Source organism: Sapajus apella, unplaced genomic scaffold, assembly GCF_009761245.1.
Source record: "Sapajus apella isolate SASKATOON/1434 unplaced genomic scaffold, GSC_monkey_1.0 scaffold35, whole genome shotgun sequence".
NCBI classification, from domain to species: Eukaryota; Metazoa; Chordata; class Mammalia; order Primates; family Cebidae; genus Sapajus; species Sapajus apella.
This window is the reverse complement of record NW_022436975.1, coordinates 17587810-17605538: the sequence shown is the minus strand read 5'-3', so window position 1 is coordinate 17605538 and position 17729 is coordinate 17587810. Positions and strand designations below refer to the sequence as shown.

The 17729-nt window shown below is 41.0% G+C and overlaps 1 protein-coding gene across 9 annotated transcripts in view; it reads right to left on the bottom strand.

Annotated features, from left to right (window-relative positions):
• The window catches only part of LOC116563579 (serine/threonine-protein kinase Sgk3), a 189868-nt gene that overhangs the window by 81259 nt on the left and 90880 nt on the right, over positions 1-17729 (bottom strand). For 2 of the 9 annotated variants that reach the window (XM_032296248.1, XM_032296257.1), the window contains exon 1: positions 4757-4900. The exons of 4 other annotated variants lie outside the window; for them this stretch is intronic. The gene's annotated coding sequence lies outside the window, so the exon portion shown is untranslated. Of the gene's footprint in view, positions 1-1913; positions 2438-4417; positions 4558-4756; positions 4901-17729 lie in introns of those variants that run through there. 3 more of the 9 variants (XM_032296252.1, XM_032296254.1, XM_032296251.1) reach the window with 3 other exon arrangements.

Genomic DNA, 17729 nt, shown 5'->3' with positions numbered 1-17729 from the left:
ATTATTTTTATGAATGATTCTATCTGATAACACATTTAACTAATGCTTTATAAAATCAGGAACTCAGGGTAAACACAGATGCTTATGCAGTGTGATAGAGGAAACTTTACTCTAAAGTAAATATTTGCTTCCAAAATTCTTCCGACACTAAAACTATTAATTAGCACATTAGTAAAAATTACCCAAAGCACAAAAATTTCAATTACATATTTAAATTATAATACTTATTTAAGTAATACTACTTAATTCCAAATCCTGACCTTACATTGGTTATGTCATTAGTAAAGACAACATGCAGAATTTTACCTTAAAATTTAACATTTCAAAAACTACGGCATATATATATATGCATATCTGTATGTGTATATATATATATGTTTCCCCTATGCCCACATATATATGAAACCATATATTTATTTTATTTATTATATATATTTTCCCCCTACCTAACAATAGAACCTGCTGCTTCATCCCAGGAATGGTCAAATAAATTTAGACCTATAAGACCTGAAATAAAAAACAATGAAAATAAGTTCATGTATGCCCTAGAATGGAAAAACTTCAGTTGTAGTTTGGAAGGCCACAGAAGAAAAGATAAAATTAAATGACAGAAACATTTACACAAGTTCTTGAGTCAAGTTCTAATCTAGAAGAGTCACAAGTAAAATAAAATCATCGACTCAACTGGAGCATGTGCAAGGATATGCTTGTAATATAAAATTCAGCAAAATGTGTTAAATCAAATGCTGATATCAAACTTAGTAAAACTGTAAATTTCCACAATAGTGAAACTCAAGTATCTCATATCTGCCACGTTTTTCTGAAGGACTAAAAACTTCTGGCATATATACCTTTCTCCATATATCCAGGACAATCAATTAGAAAAAAGGTATAAACTTTTTTTTATATTGAACAACGAAAGAAAGTAAATTACTTTCTGCAGACCAGACAGAAATAGAACCTTCAGTCCTATCCGGTACAGAAACAAAGCAAAGAAATAGTATTACCTGTGCCTAGAGATACAAAAACAAAATATAGCTTAGGAATAATACTCCACAAAATCCAAAGCTGCAGATATTGTTCCATAAAGTTGTCCTCTCCTGATGGTTTCCTGATTTTACTGTGTACATTTAAAAACATCTGCCTGTCCATCCACATCAGTATTGGATATGCTGCTCTCCCTACACCCACTCCCCTCTATAAATCCAGACCTCAGTGTCTTCATTTGCGTCTTTTTACTTAGTACAGACTTTCTCCTTGTCATCTTTATTTGTCTACACTGTAGAAATATAGTTGTTGAAGCTCAATATTTAACAATTTTTAAATTTCTTTTCAAGATGCTTTGCAAATATTTAACAATTTAAAGGTCTGTTTGGTAGAATTTTAAGTTCATGTTTATTTAAAAAGCAGATAAGCAGGTGTAGGTTTTATTTTTCCTCTAAAATAAATTGAAATGTGTATATACATGCTTTTTTTTTTTTTTTTTTTTTTGAGACAGAGTTTCACTCTTGTTACCCAGGCTGGATTGCAATGGCGCGATCTCGGCTCACCGCAACCTCCGCCTCCTGGGTTCAGGCAATTCTCCTGCCTCAGCCTCCTGAGTAGCTGGGATTACAGGCATGCGCCACCACGCCCAGCTGATTTTTTTTTTGTATTTTTAGTAGAGACGGGGTTTCACCATGTTGACCAGGATGGTCTCGATCTCTTGACCTCGTGATCCACCCGCCTCGGCCTCCCAAAGTGCTGGGATTACAGGCGTGAGCCACCGCGCCCAGCCTATACATGCTTCTTGTCCATGAAGCAATAAAGAAAAGACAAAATGCCCAAAGAATTAGAATTCAAAGTAGACTGTGCTAAATTCTCTATGTCACCAGCATTCAGAGGAAAGAAAAACCACTTTTAACTGAACTTACCTAGATATCTGGCAGGGGGTGGCAGAGGCCACATGTGAGGAAGGTTTGAAGAATGAGAACTCAAAACAGAAAGAGCAGCAGAAGTCCTCCCTACAAACAAGGAACAGCCATTGGTCCAGTATGCCTAAATCCCTGCCCACATCAGAGAAAAAGATCAACCCATCAATAAAAACAGAAAGAGAAACTGTCATGAAGCAACACTCATCTTGGGATTTTATAGGGAATCATCATTAAAGCTTTATTCTACGGTCACATTTACAAACCTAAACTGGAACTCACTCCCTTCATCTATAGGAGATACAGGCTGTAAAAGTGGGTTTGAAATCATGCTGTAGAGAATTCTGAATGTCAGGCTTTTCACTCTGGTTTTCATTCTGCAGGCAAGGATGTGAAGCCATTTGAAAAGGGAATTGCAGGGCTGTAGGTGTCGAATTAAATGGAAGGGAATGAAGAAATGGGCTTGGCAACAACAGGAGAGGCAGGTTTGTTAAAAAAAAAAAAAATGAGATGAGTGCGTTGGAACCAAATTATTTTCTGTGTGCAAAGAAAAAAAAAAAAGAAAGAAAAAATGAGATGAAATAAGTTGGTATCTAATTTGCATGTGGGGTACAAAGGTAGAAGAAAGAATTCACATTGCCTCAAGATTTTATTCCTGGGTAACCAAGAACAAATAAAATGGAGGGAGGGGAAAATAGGGCAAAATGACAGTGAACTGGCTTAAGTAACTACTAGTCTTGTTGGAAATGTCTGCATCAGATCCATGAATTCGGTACCTTCTGTGTGTCTGACCCTATTTCCAAGCACTTAGGATACAACAGTGAACGCAACTGGCAAACACCTTTATCCATGCGGAACTTACCAGACAACAGATAACAAAAAAGTAAATAAACAGGTAAATATATGTGTGGTGTTGTATGCAATTTTAAATAGGAAGATAACATCTAAACAAATACCCAGAAGTGAGAGAGTGAGCTATACAAAAACCTGAAGAAGAGTCAGCAACTAACAAAACAATATCTCAAAATAATTTCACTCCACAATGCTTTTGAAGTCAGCAGCTACACTGCAACATATCTCTTTGGGACCCAATCCTACTTCCTTGGGTGAGCATTCAGGGTTCCACTTCTTGATTCTATCCTACCCAATCAAGAAAACTTCACCAATAAAACAGTGATAACAAACTGCCTAGTGGGTCAATTTGTTTATATTGGCTGTTTACATTTCCTACATAGAAGAAAAGGGCTGCATTTCCAAACGACAAAACCAAAGTACATTAGAACATGTTTGTACAAAGCTTAAGAAGACAATCATCTTGTTCTCAAAGCAATAATTGATGTAGCAACTTTGAGACTTGTGATTTAAATCAAAGGTACTGAAGAATGATTATGAATCATGCAATTAAGCTACCAAGCAGGATATTGCTGGAGAGGAAAGCCATTCACAGCACCAAAAATAAAGATAGTAACTATCATCAAAACTAGAAATAATATCATCCTTTGATTTTATACTTTGTTGATCAGCAAAGCTGAATTCTAGCCTAAGCTCTGCCATTTATTGGTTCTGAGTCTTTGGCCTCATCCTTATCTGTAAAGACCAGCTGGTCTGATTTTTCAGATTCCTTTCCATTCTGAGATTCTCTGCAGCAAGCTATGGTTCCTATGATGTTTATTTATGTATCGAGGGTGCTCTGGTTTACTTAGTTTTGCAATAATAGTACAAAGAAGCATCCACCCAAAATAGCACAACTTAAAAGTTCTGTATAAAGCGATATGAAACTGCTTTTAAACAAACCCACCTTAACTTGGTGCTTAAAATGAGGCTACTCTCACCCTAAAGGCGCTGCTTCTTTTTTCATCCCTGTTTTAGAACAGCCTTCAAGACTGAGGTTTCTGCTGATGTGATTTGGAACAAGGTGGATGATCACATCAGATCACAACCCTAGTGAAAGAAAAGTAGGAAACCTTTCTTGTGGGACTCAGTCTAAGAGAACTGTTCCAAAGGAATCCCCAAGCATTTCTAGCAACAGCTGTAAGGAAAGAAAACACGTAGGTTTTCTGGTGATGACAATCCTGGAGATTAATGCCCATCTGAATGCATGATAAAGAAAACAGCCAACGTTTATTGTGGACTATGAGCCAGGTATTAACTCATTTAATCTTCAAAAACTGCTGTAAGGTTGGAGCTATCATTATCCCCATCTTACATACGCTAAAACTAAGGCATAGAAAAGTTAAACAAATTGCTGAAGTTTTCGCAGTTAATAAGTAGATTCAAAACCATGATTCTAGCTCCAAAGCCTGCGTGCTTCATCTCCAAGATACACTCTCTACGTAACCCTTGCTGTCCATGTTTAAATAACAGTCCCGTTTCTACTACAGTTTCCTTACAAACTGAGTAACACAAAGTCAAAGTAAAGCCCCCCGCAAGCTCACTATCGGACGTCTCCTCCAGTCCTGAACCACAAACTAGAAACAGATTTTAAGGATATACAAACTTGACAGTACCTAGGGCTTCTCGAGACAAGGGGTGTGTGTAGAACAACTCAAACGTTTTCTGTCTCGCAGCTAGTGCAGTCAAAGAGTGCGGCGAAGTCGCAGCGCGCCCAGGTGCGGACCCGGCGTCTCCTCTCAGGGGTTCACAGGAGGGGCCGCCGGCGCGCCGCCCCGTCCCGCCCCGCCCCGCCCCGCGCTCCTGCTGAGCGGGCGCGGAAATGGCACCGGGGCCCGTCAGACCACGCCACACCTGCCTCCCGCGCCCGCGAGGTCCCTCCACCTGGCCCGCGCAGCGCCAAGGGTGCTCTCCGCCAGGCTTCCTCACGCAAGCTCGATGAGCCACACGCTTACCTTAAGGGACCCACCCCCGGCGCGTGGCGAACGGGAAGCGCCCCCACTGCTGCGCCACACTCGGCCAGGACAGGCACTGCTACAACCGCTCCCAGCAGCGCCAGCCGCGCTCCCGCGGGGGCCAAACCTGTAAGTCCCGCCCCCGCAACAGGCCCCGCCCTCGCCAATCACCATCGGCCACGCCCGAACATGGGGCGGGGCCTCGGCTAGACCAGCTCCGCCCCCGGCGCTCTTGGGCCCCGCCCCCGAAAGGGCCTAGGGCGGGGTGCAGCCCCGGGCCCTAAGTAAATAAGCCGGGGAGGGCCTGGAGGTGAGCGACCCAGGGGAGGAAGGCCGGGAAGCCGGCAGGCGGGCGAGAGAGAAAACGAGAGGACTCCCCTGGGGGAAGGTGAAGAGAGGTTTGGGAGGGGGCGGGGAATGAGAAGGCCCTCTCCCCAGGCTCCCGGGGAAGTGTAAATCTCAAAACAAATGCGCTCATTCAAGGCATTGGCATAATCTCATTTTCCTCGGGTGGGGTAGGAGTCACACACGAATTCAGGGCTCTAGGCGTCAGATGTCTTTGGGAATGGGGTTCAGAGGAGCAAAGAAAGGAAACAATTCCTTTACTAGTCTCCACCACACATCCTTTAATTTGAAAATTGTGGACTCGGCTCCAAGTAAGAATCCTCGCCCCGGGCTTAAATCGTTAATCAGTCCCGTTCCCTTCAAACAGCTCAGGCGCATCACGAGAGAGAAGACGCGGCCGGGTTTGGCATGAATGTCCATAGTGTGCTACTCTAATGTTTGCATCTGGATGTACAGATAAAGGAAAACCAGAATCCTAGAAACGGCTTGCTTTATTAATGCAGCTGAGTCTGGACGGTGAAAAACGTCTACGGCTTGAGGCATCAAGCCAATAACCGAGTCGGGCACAGTTCCTGCAGTCCCAGCTACTCCGGAGGCCGAGGCAGGAGGATCCCTTGAGCCCAGGAGTTATAGCCCAGCCTGGACAACATAGCAAGACCCTGTTCCTAAAATAAGTAAGGCCGGGCTCTGTGGCTCACGCCTGTAATCCTAGCGCTTTCGAGGCCGAGGTGGGTGGATCATCTGAGGTCAGGAGTTCAAGACCAGCCTGGCCATCATGGTGAAACCCCACCTTTAAAAATAAAATAATAATAAAATAATAAATAACAAATAAATAAAATAAAATAAATAATGTAACTAATGAATATGGCAGGGAAACAAAGGTGTCACTTCGCCAGCAAGGAGGATTGGCATACAGTAACCTTTATTACACGAATTTCGGGGCCAGGCGTAGTGGCTCATGCTTGTAATCTCAGCACTTTGGGAGGCCGAGGAGGGCGAATTGCCTGAGCTCAGGAGTTCGTGACCAGTCTGGCAACACAGTGAAACCCCGTCTCTACCGACAAATACAAAAAATTGGCCGCGCATACTGGCGTGTGCCTGTACTCCCAGCTACTCGGGAGGTGGACACAGGAGAATCGCTTGAACCCAGGAGGCGGAGGTTGCAGTGAGCCGAGATTGCAACACTGCACTCCAGCCTGGGCAACAAAGTGAGACTCAGTCTCAAAAAAAAAAAAAAAAAAAATCGGAAAATAATGCCAAGAGTCCAGCCTAGCTTAAGGGAAGTCACAATATCTGAAGTCCTCAATTTGCTTATCAGTAAAATGAAGGGATTTAGCCTGGTGACCTAATGGGCTCTAATGCCCTTATGCTCCAGAGTATGTCCTGCCAGGCTCAACTCATAGGAGAGAAGAAAGAGTGCAGGGAAGTATTGTCTAGTCAGGAGCCACACAGAGAAACTGAGAATTTTCAGAAAAAGTGTTAGGGATCTCTGGCATCACTTCATTCAACCTCTCCCTTCCGACTTTCCTGTTTGTAATAATAATAATACGCTAGTCCCCCACACATGCCCTTATCAGCAGTTTCCCTTTTCTTTTTAGACCTGCAATCTGAAAAAAATGGAAAATTCTAGAAATAAACAATTCATAAGTTTTAAATGGTGTGCTGTTCTGAGTAGTGTGATAAAATGCCACACTATCCCCTCCATCTACCCTCAATGTGAAGCCTCCCTCTGTCTAGTTTGTCCACGCTGCAGATGCTACCCGCCCACTAGTCACTTAGTAGGCATCTCCAACAACAGGTCAGTTGTAGAGGTGTCACAGTGCTTCTGTTCAAGGAACCCTTATTTTACTTCATGATGGCCCCAAAGTGCAAGAGTCATGATGCTGGCATATTGTTATAATTGTTGCATTTTATTATTAGTTCTGGTAGGTAATCGCTTTCTATGCCTAATTTAGAGAGTAAATGTTATTGTAGGCATGTATGTATAGGAAAAAACATAGTTTAGATGGGTTTCAGTACTATCCGAAATTTCACAGAACCCCTGGGGGTTTTAGAAGGTATGCCCTTAGATAAGGAGGGAAAAATGTATAATTCTACCCCTAACTCAAAACCTTTGACTCTTCCCTCTCAGTCCTCACATCTGGCTTTCTCCTTTACAGAGTCTCTTCAATGACTCTTCCATTTTCACTGCCATCTCTGTATAAGGAACAAATTCAAAGAATTCAGGGTATTTGATTTGATCCTAACCTACACTTCCCACCTAATCTCCAACTTACTCTCTTGTGTACACATCTGTTTGACAGACTGTCTCCTCAATGTACAGAAACCACGTCTTACAGCTAACATCCCTGCCACTGTACATGCAAACCCACTGCCTCCTAGCTGGAATACCCTCTTCTCAGCCCTAGCTACCTGTCCTGACTACAATAGCCCAGCTCAGGGACATCTCTATGATATAAAATGCTGTCATACTTAGGATCTGAACCACTCATGTTAGCATGTAGCAGGGCTACTTTGTTTTTTTTCCTATCTAGAATATTTATCTCAGGCCAATTATGGTGGTTCGCCTGTAATCCCACTGTAATCCCAGCACTCCAGGAAGCTGAGGCAGGCAGATCACTGAGCTCAGGAGTGGAGTTTGAGACTAGCCTGGGCAATATGGCAAAACCCCATGTCTACAAAAAAAAAAAAAAGAAATTAAAAAATTAGCCGGGTATAGTAGTGTGTTCCTGTAGTCCCAGCTACTTGGGAGACTGAGCGGGGAGGATTGCTTGAGTCTGGAAGGTATAGGCTGCAGTGAGCCAAGATCACGCCACTGCACTCTAGTCTGGGTGACAGAGCGAGACCCTGTCTCAAAAAAAAAAAAAAAAAGAATATTTATCTTGCTGGGCATACTGGCTCATGCCTGTAATACCAGCACTTTGGAAGGCCAAGGCAGGAAGATTTCTTGAGCCCTGGTGTTCGAGAGCAGCCTCAGCAATACAGAGAGACCTTGTCTCTATAAAAAATCAGGCAGGCGTCAGACCCAGCTACTGAGGAGGCTTAGGTGAGAGGATCATTTGAACCCAGGGTCAAGGCTACAGAGAGCCATGATTGCAACACTGCACTTCCGCCTGGGTGACAGAGGGAGAGCCTATCTCAAAACAACCAAACAAAAAAGAATATTTATTTCTAAAACTAAACACTTTTTTTTTTTTGAGACAAAGCCTCCCTCTGTCACTCAGGCTGGAATGCAGTGGTGCAATCTTGACTCACTGCAACCTCCACCACCCAGGCTCAAAGCGATTCTCCTGCTTCAACCTCCCAAGTAGCTGGGATTACAGAAGTACACCACCACATCCGGCTAATTTTTGCATTTTTAGTAGAGGTAGGATTTCACCATGTTGGCTAGGCTGGTCTCAAACTCCTGACCTCAAGTGATTTGCCCACCTCAGCCTCCCAAAGTGTTCGGATTACAGGCATGAGCCACCACACCCAGCCAACTTAAAACTATTTACTAGATGTCCCCAGGCCCCAGCCAATCTAGGAATAAAAGTTTTCAATATCTTAAGAAGGCTAAAAGAAATTATGGATTCATCCATAATTAGGCTGTTCAGGTTACCTATAACAGCAAGATTCTGTTTTTGTCTGAAATATTATGATACTGAAGTAACACCAGTTACTTAACGCTAACCAAATGCTTTGATTGGCAGTTACATGTGACTGGTTCATAAAAATGGAGAAATAAATTATTATTAAGTAAGACTTTTTTAGAAGACTAAATCTTTGAGATTCATGGAGGTAAATAAAAAGTAACCTACCCACTCTTCTTCACCTCATTGCCCAAACAAGTGGGTATACCCATAGTAAATGTTTAAAAATATATTAATCGGTCCATGATTATTTTGCCCTCTCTCTCCTTTGCTGTAACTAAAATACTGGTCTTTTCTTTTTCATGCAAATAATACAGCGAGAGCTTCCTCTTTTAATTTCAAAGAAATCCTCAAGAATAAGTGAAAAAGAATCACGCAGCATTTCTTGGAGTTGGACTAGAAAGGTTTTCAGTGTTCTAGAAATAAACATTTAAATCACAGTAAATTCCCTATGTTAAAGAACTCTAAGTACTATCAAGGTCTTTAGAGAGTAAATTTTCCTTAACTGCAACCTTACCCAGATGGCACAATAGAAACAGAAACAAGTTTGCAGAATGACTACCAAGTAAGAGTGAAAACTGATTTGCAATCTATCAATGGCCCCTTGTGTTTTGAAAATGTCAATGGCACATTTCAGGGAGGCCCCAGAGCTCTCAAGTCTGTCCCAAACAATCTATAAATCACTAGTCACGGCAAACCTTTACAATGTTCTTGATATTTAAGAAGTATTAAATAGACAAACTAAATAACAATCACACTTCATTTATAGAGTGGGTTGTACCAGAGGCTATTGTAATAGACTCTTGGAACTTTTCTCTACCTCTCCTCAAAATGTGAAGTATTAAGAGTACAGCCTTAGCAGACTTCTGAATCAAGCCAACAAGGAGTAACAAGGACCAAATTGACCCTCCCACCTGAACCAACCAAAAGAAAAAAGGAAAAAGAGCCAGACAAAATATATAAAACATCTTGTTTTCAAGATACTGGATATCAGGCAGTGAAAAAAAATGATTCCAAAGCAAACAAAGTTTATCCCCAACTTACTACTTTCAGATAACCTTAACACACTATGACACAGGGAGTAGAATGAAGGAAAGCCCAGCAGACTCCCTGAGTTGAGAGGATGGAGCTATGGATCCAGCAAAATAAGATGGTTAGAGTTCACAAGACAGTGTACAAGAGGAAGTTAACTGCACAGAGAACCCTAGAGACCTGCAGAAGGTTCTCCTGGAGAACCTGACAATGCAAATCAGTGCATGCATGTGAAGAAACTACAAAAAGTACAGCAAAGAAAAAAAAACATATGAAAGCATTAGACAGAATAGCACTGGGAACTCACAGAGGGCCAGGAATAATGGCTGTTCCCATCAGGTAGACTAGCAAACCTCCCAATTCAATGGAGGTAGGATACTAAGAGGGTTCCTACCTTACTTAAACTGGGGAGGAATTAGTCCTACAATAAACACTGCTTGGGTCCTGCCAAAAAAAAAAAAAAAAACCATGGAAGTAAAATATGAAAGGATTGAACTATTTCCAAGTAATTTAACTCTATCTCAAATATAAATCCAAGCATATTTATACAAATACAAAAATATCCAGCATCTGCTGGGTGCGGCTCACGCCTGTAATCCTAGCACTTGGGAGGCGGAGGCGGTTGATCACCTGAGGTTGGGAGTTTGAGACTACCCTGACCAACGTGGAGAAACCCTGTCTCTATTAAAAATACAAAATTAGCTGGGCATGGTGGCTTATGCCTGTAATCCCAGCTACTAATGAGGCTGAGGCAGGAGAATCACTTGAACCCGGGAGGCGGAGGTTGCGGTGAGCCGAGATCATGCCATTGCACTCCAGCCTGGGCAACAAGAGTGAAACTCCATCTCAAAAAAAAATCCAGCATCCAGCAAGAAAAAAAATCACAATGTCTGACATTCAATATTGAATATGTGGCATTTAGTATTATAAGGCATGTAAAGAAACACAAAAATATGACCAATAATGAGATATAAAAGTAATCGTTGAGCCAGGCGCAGTGGCTTACATCTGTAATCCTAGCACTTTGGGAGGCTGAGGCAGGTGGATTGCTTGAGTTCAGGAGTTCGAGACCAGCCTGGGGAACACAGTGAAGCCCCATCTCTACTAAAAATACAAAAAATTAGCCGGGTGTGGTGGCGGGTGCCTGTAATCCCAGCTACTTGGAAAGCTGAAACAGGAGAATAGCTTGAACTCGAGAGGCGGAGGTTGCAGTGAGCCGAGATCATGCCATTGCATTTCAGTCTAGGCAACAGAGTCAGACTCTGTCTCAAAAAAAAAAAAAAAAGTAATCACTGAAACTGACCTGCAACTGACATAGATGTTAGAATTAGCTGACTAGGACATTAAAACAGTTATTATGTGCGTAGGCCAGTCACAGTGGCTTACACCTGTAATCCCAACACTTTGAGAGGCTAAAATAGGAGGATCCCTTCATTTCAGGAGTTCGAGACCAGCTTGGGCAACACAGGGAGACCCCATCTCTACACAATAATAATAGTAATATACTTAAAAAGTTAAGTAGAGACAAAGAAAACATAAAATTTCTAAATCCAACTTTTAGAGACAAAAACACTAATCTCTAAGGTGAAAAACATACTGGATAGGATTAACAAAAGATTAGACATTACAGAAGAAAAGATTGGTAAACTTGAAGACAGCAATAGAAACTTTTTTTTGTGGAGACAGAGTCTCACTCTGTCACCCAGGCTGGGGAGTCTCACTCTGTCACCCAGGCTGGAGAGCAGTGGCGTGATCTCAGCTCACTGCAACCTCCGCTTCCCAAGTTCAAGAAATTCTCCTACCTCAGTCTCTTGAGTAGCTGGGACTACAGATGCAGGCTACCACACCCAGCTAAGTTTTTGTATTTCAGTAGAGACAGGGTTTCACCATGTTGCCCAGGGTGGTCCAAACTCCTGAGTTCAGGCAGTCCACCCACCTCAGCCTCCCAAACTGCTAGGATTGTAGGCATGAGCCACTGCACCCTGCCAGCAATAGAAACGTTCAAAATGTAGATAGAAAAAAGAACTAAGGCCAGTAAGGTGGCTCACACCTGTAATCCCAGCATTTTGAGAGGCTGAAGCAGGTGAATCACTTGAGGCCTGGAGTTCAAGACCAGCCTGGACAACATGACAAAATCCCATCTCTACTAAAAATACAAAAATTAGCAGGACGTGGTGGCACACTCCTGTAGTCTCAGCTATTTGGGAGTCTGACACACAAGAATCCCTTGAACCTGGAGGCGGAGGTTTCAGTGAGCTGAGATTGTGCCACTGTACTCTAGCCTGGGCAAGACTCTGTTTCAAAAAAAAAAAAAAAAGAGAGAGAGAGAGAGAAAGGTAAAGAGAATCAATGAGCTGTGGATAACTTTAAACAGCCTAATATACTTGCAATTGGATTCCCTGAAGGAGAAGATAAAGATGGGATCAGAAAACACATTTGTAGAAATCATGGCTGACATAGTCCCAAATTAGATGAAAACTATAAATCACAGATCTGACAAGTGCAATGAATTCAAACACTAGAAACATGAAGAAAACTGCACCATGGCACATCATGATAAAAGTACTAAAAACCAGTGATAAAGTCTTAATAGCAGCCAGAAGAAAAGACAGGTATGGAGAAACAAAGGTAAAAATGCCAGCATAGATCTCATCAGAAATAGTACAAGTGGCCAGGTACAGTGGCTCATGCCTGTAATCCCAACACTTTGGGAGGCTGAGGCGGGCAGATCACTTGAGGTCAGGAGTTCAAGACCAGCCTGGCCAATAAGGCGAAACCCCGTCTGTACTAAAAATACAAAAATTAGCTGGGCATGGTGGTGCACACCTGTAATCGCAGTTACTCGGGAGGCTGAGGCAGGAAAATCACTTGAATCTCTGGGACAGAGGTTGCAGTGAGCACAAATTGTGGCACTGTACTCCAGCCTGGGTGACACAGCAAGACTCCATCTCAGAAAAAGAAAAGAAATAGTACAAGCAAGAAGTGGAGCAACATCTATCAAGCAATGAATTAAAAAGAAAAACCTCTCAACCTAAAACTCTATACTTAGCAAAAATATCTAAGCAAGAAATGGAGCAACATCTATAAAGTAATGAATTAAAAAAAAAAAAACCTGTCAACCTAAAATTCTACACTTAGCAAAAATATCTTTCAAAATCAAAGGCTACATAAAAGTTTCTTCAGACTGAAAAAAAAGCTGAAAGAATTCATAACCAGTAAATTCACACCACAAGAAACATTCAAGGAAGCTCTTCAAACATTGAAAAGCTATCCCAGATTTCTGGAAATAAAGATCTACTAAGAAATGAAGAACACCTGAAATAGTAACAACAGAAGTAAACATATTTTGATTTTTTAATTTAAATCTCTAAAAGTTAGTAACTTTAAACAAAAATAGTAATAACTTATTGTGGGTTTATATCTAATATATAAGTAAAATATATGACAACAGTATTATAAAAGGTAGCATTAGAGACATGGAAGTATACTATTGTAAGATATATCCTATAAGTCTAAGTGTCCTATAAGTGATGTGGTATAATTGAAATGAAGATAGACTATAATAAATTAAAGATACATACTTAAATCCTAAAATAAAATAACCATTAAAAGGAAAAACAAGAGTTATAAGGGAACAAAGGACATAAAATGGGATGATAATGCTCAACCCAAAATAAGGCAGAAAATGAAGAAAAAGGAAACAAAGAACAGATAAATAGAAAACAAATAGCAATAAGAAGGACAAACTTGGCTGGGCCCGGTGGCTCACGCCTGTAAGCCCAGCACTTTGGGAGGCCGAGGCGGGTGGATCACGAGGTCAAGAGATCGAGACCATCCTGGTCAAGATGGTGAAACCCCATCTCTACTAAAAATACAAAACGTTAGCTGGGCATGGTGGTGCATGCCTGTAATCCCAGCTACTCAGGAGGCTGAGGCAGGAGAATTGCCTGAACCCAGGAGGCGGAGGTTGCGGTGAGCCGAGATCACGCCATTGCACTCCAGCCTGGGTAACAAGAGCGAAATTCCGTCTCAAAAAAAAAACAAAAAAAAACCTGCACTAAAAATATGAAGGCACAATAGATTAAAAGTTAAAGGACAGGGAAGATATATCATGCTAATGCTAGTCAAAAGAAAGCTGGAGCAGCTACATGAATATATCAAGAATATTTCAAAGCAAATAATATTATCACAGAAAGAGAAGGTCAATTCATGATAAAGGGGCCAATTTATCAAGAGGACATAACAATTCTAAATGTTTGTGCACCTAATAACAGAGCTTCAAAATATGTGAACAAAACTGAAAATACTTCAAGAAGAAATAGACACATCCACAATTATAGTTAGAAGTTTCAAAACCATTTTCATAATGACACAAGTAGAGAGAAAATCAGCAAGGATATAGAAAACTCAAACACTACTCTTAGCCATCTTAACTTAATTGATATTTTCTTTATTTCTTCATTTCTTTATATTTTGAGACAGAGTATCACTTGAACCCAGGAGATGGACGTTGCAGAGAGCCACGATTGCACCACTACACTCCAGCCTGAGTGACAGAGTGAGACTCCTTCTCAAAAAAAAACAAAAACAACAGCAACAAAAAACAAAACAGAAAACAAACCTTTTGGGTTACCTTTGGATAACCGTAAGGAACTAACTCATTATTTTGAAAACTGGCAAATAAAAGATAAGAATCAAGCCTGTATCCTGTCTTCCAATATAAACTGCACGCCGGGTAACCAAATAGTCGATGAGGAGAAGCTTCTTGTTACTGAAGAATTCCAGATAATGAATAAAGACAAAATACTACCATTTTGCAATGAATTAATTTATGATTTAATGCCTGTAGGCAATGACGATCAATGGCTGCTTATCTCATAAAAAGAGCACTGACCAAACATTTTATGCCTCCTGACAGAAAAACACATTACTATGCAGTATTCTTGCCAAAATATTTGAACCTAAATCTGATTAAGTCTCTAGCTCTAACTTCTAATTTATAGGGACTGCAGGGGTCAGAAGTACATGTCAAATGACATCATAGGAAAGCAATCAGTAAAGGTTAGTGGGAAAACTACAGGCCAAATGACCTGGTTTCTTTATTACATAAGTTACCAGGGAAAAAGAAAGACAGCAGATACACAGAATAAAAGACTTAAAAAGAGATGTTAATTACCAATTGTATGGATCTTATTTAGATCTTGATTGGACTAAACAACTAAAAAAATTATGGTCTGGGTGAGGTAGCTCATGCCTGTAAGCCCAGCACTTTGGGAGGCTGAGGTGGGTGAATCACATGGTCAGGAGTTCGAGATCAGCCTGGCCAACATGGTGAAACTAAAAATACAAAAAATTAGCTGGGTGTGGTGGTGGGTGCCTGTAATCCCAGCTACTTGGGAGGCTGAAGTAGGAAAATTGCTTGAACCCAGGAGTGGAGGTTGCAGTGAGCCGAGATCCTGCCACTGCAATCCAGCCCGGGTGACAGTGCAAGGCTCTGTCTCAAGAAAAAAAAAAAAGAAATATTGTGAGGCAATTTGAGAACTGGAACATGACTAGCTATCCAGTAATAAGAAATTATAAACATTTTAAAAAATCTATTTTTTTAAGTGTGATGATATTGTTTTTTAAAAGTCTATGTTATAGAGCTTATTCTTAAATATTCACTGATGAAATGATCCAATGTCTGGAATTTGATTCAAAATTATGTGTGTATAGCAGCAGGGGAGTACAATAAGATTTAGCCATAATTAGCTAATTGTTGAAATGGGGCAGTAGGCTTATGAAGGCTAATTATACTATTCAGATTACTTTTTTACGTTTGAAATTTTACATAATAAAAGGTGGGGTTTTTTCCTTTTTAAAAATTTATTATTTATTTATTTTTAGACAGAGTCTCACTCTGTTGCCCAGGCTGAAGTGCAGTGCTGTAATCTCGGGTCATTGTTATCTCCACCACTCAGGTTCAAGTGATTCTCCTGCTTCAGCCTTCCAAGTAGCTGGGATTACAGGTGTGCACCACTACACTCAGCTAATTTTTGTATTTTTGTAGAGACAGGGTTTCGCCATGTTGGCCAGGCTGGTCTCGAACACATGGCCTCGTGTGATCTGCCTGCCTCAGCCTCTCAAAGTACTGGGATTACAAGTATGAGCCACCATGCCCAGCCCAAACAATTTTTATAGTAACACAAAGATGTTATTTGCCTTTTTCTCTGTGTTGACATTTGCACTGATGGTGCAAAAACAATAGTGGCTAGAACTGCTGGTGACTTGGTGGAATCCAAGCAGTGAAACCACAGTTTTCATAGTCATTGTATTCCTCACTAATAACTTGTAGTTAAAAAAAAAAAATCAGGTTTGCTTAAGAATGTCTAGCTGGGCATGCTGGCACGCACCTGTAGTCCCAGCTACTCAGGAGGCTGAAACCTAAAGGAGGAAGATTGCTTGAGCCCAGGAGTTTGAAGTTATAGCGAGCTATGATGGTGCTACTGTACTCCAGCCTGGGCAACAGAGTAAGACCCTGTCTCTAAAAATTAAATAAAATTTTAATATGAATGTCCTTGATAAAGCAGTAAATATTATTAATTTTATTCTTGACTTTTGAGTACTTTTTAATGTTGTATGTGACAAATTAGAAAATATACATAAAGCACTTCTGCTGTACACCAAAATCCTATGACTAGAGGAATACCCCTTGTGTGATTGTTTGAGATGTAATCTAAACTAACTGCTTTTTCATAGAATCTCATTTTTACTTAAAATGATGACTGAAAAATGATGGTATTTGCCAAATTTAAGTATTTGGCAGACATTTTCTTGAAAATGAACAAAGTAAGCCTGTCACATCAAGGAAAACAACTCAATGTATTTGTTGGCAATGATAAAATTCAAGCCTTTAAGCCAAATATAGACCTTTGGAAAATTAGTTTCTTCCACCATGACCTTGTCTGTTCCCCCCCACTGAGAGATTTTTCTGATGTACTCAGTGATATTAACAAATGTGATTATTAAAATATTATTACCTGAAATGTGTCAATATTTGGAAGGTCTACATAAATCACTAAACCAGTATTTTCCAAATGACTACTGAAAGAAGTTATAAAACCATGCATGCATCAAAATCCACTCAAAATGTAAGTGACTGTAGTAGATTGAATGGTGGCCACCCAACAGGATTTTGAAATGAGATTATCCCAGATTGTCCAGGTAGACCCTAAACCCAAGGCAAGGGTCCTTATAAGAGACAGAAGAGGAGAAGACACAGAAATACATGGAAGAGAAGGCCTTATTGGCCAGGCACGGTGGCTCACACCTGAAATCCCAGAACTTTGGGAGGCTGAGGCAGGCAGATCACCTGAGGTCAGGAGTTCGAGACCAACCTGGACAACACAGTGAAACCCCATGTCTACTAAAAATTTAAAAATTAGCTGGACATGGTGGCATGTGCCTGTAGTCCCAACTACTTGGGAGGCAGAGGCAGAAGAAACACTTGAACCCAGGAGGCGGAAGTTGCAGTGAGCTGAGATCACGCCATTGCACTCCAGCCTGGGAGACAGAGCAAGACTCTGTCTCCAAAAAAAAAAAAAAGGCCTTTATTAAGACAGAGGCAGATGGCCATTTGATGCCAGGAAAAAGTAAGGAATCCAAAGTGTCTAGGAGACAATGGATTCCTTACCTTTTCCTGGTGCAGCCTTTGATTTCCTGCCTCCAGAACTGTGAGAGAATAAATTTTTGTTGTTTTGAACTGGTGTAAATCTGTTACATCTGTTACAGCAGTCCTAGGAAACTAATACGATGACAAATATATTTTAATGTAATTGAGCACAAAAATGTTTTGCTATGGAGCCCTGAGTGGTGGTGCATGCTTGAAGTTCCAGCTACTTTGGAGGCTAAGGCCAGGAGTTTGAGACCAGCCTGGGCAACATAGCAAGACTTTATCTAAAAAAAAAAGTACATTAATATGGATT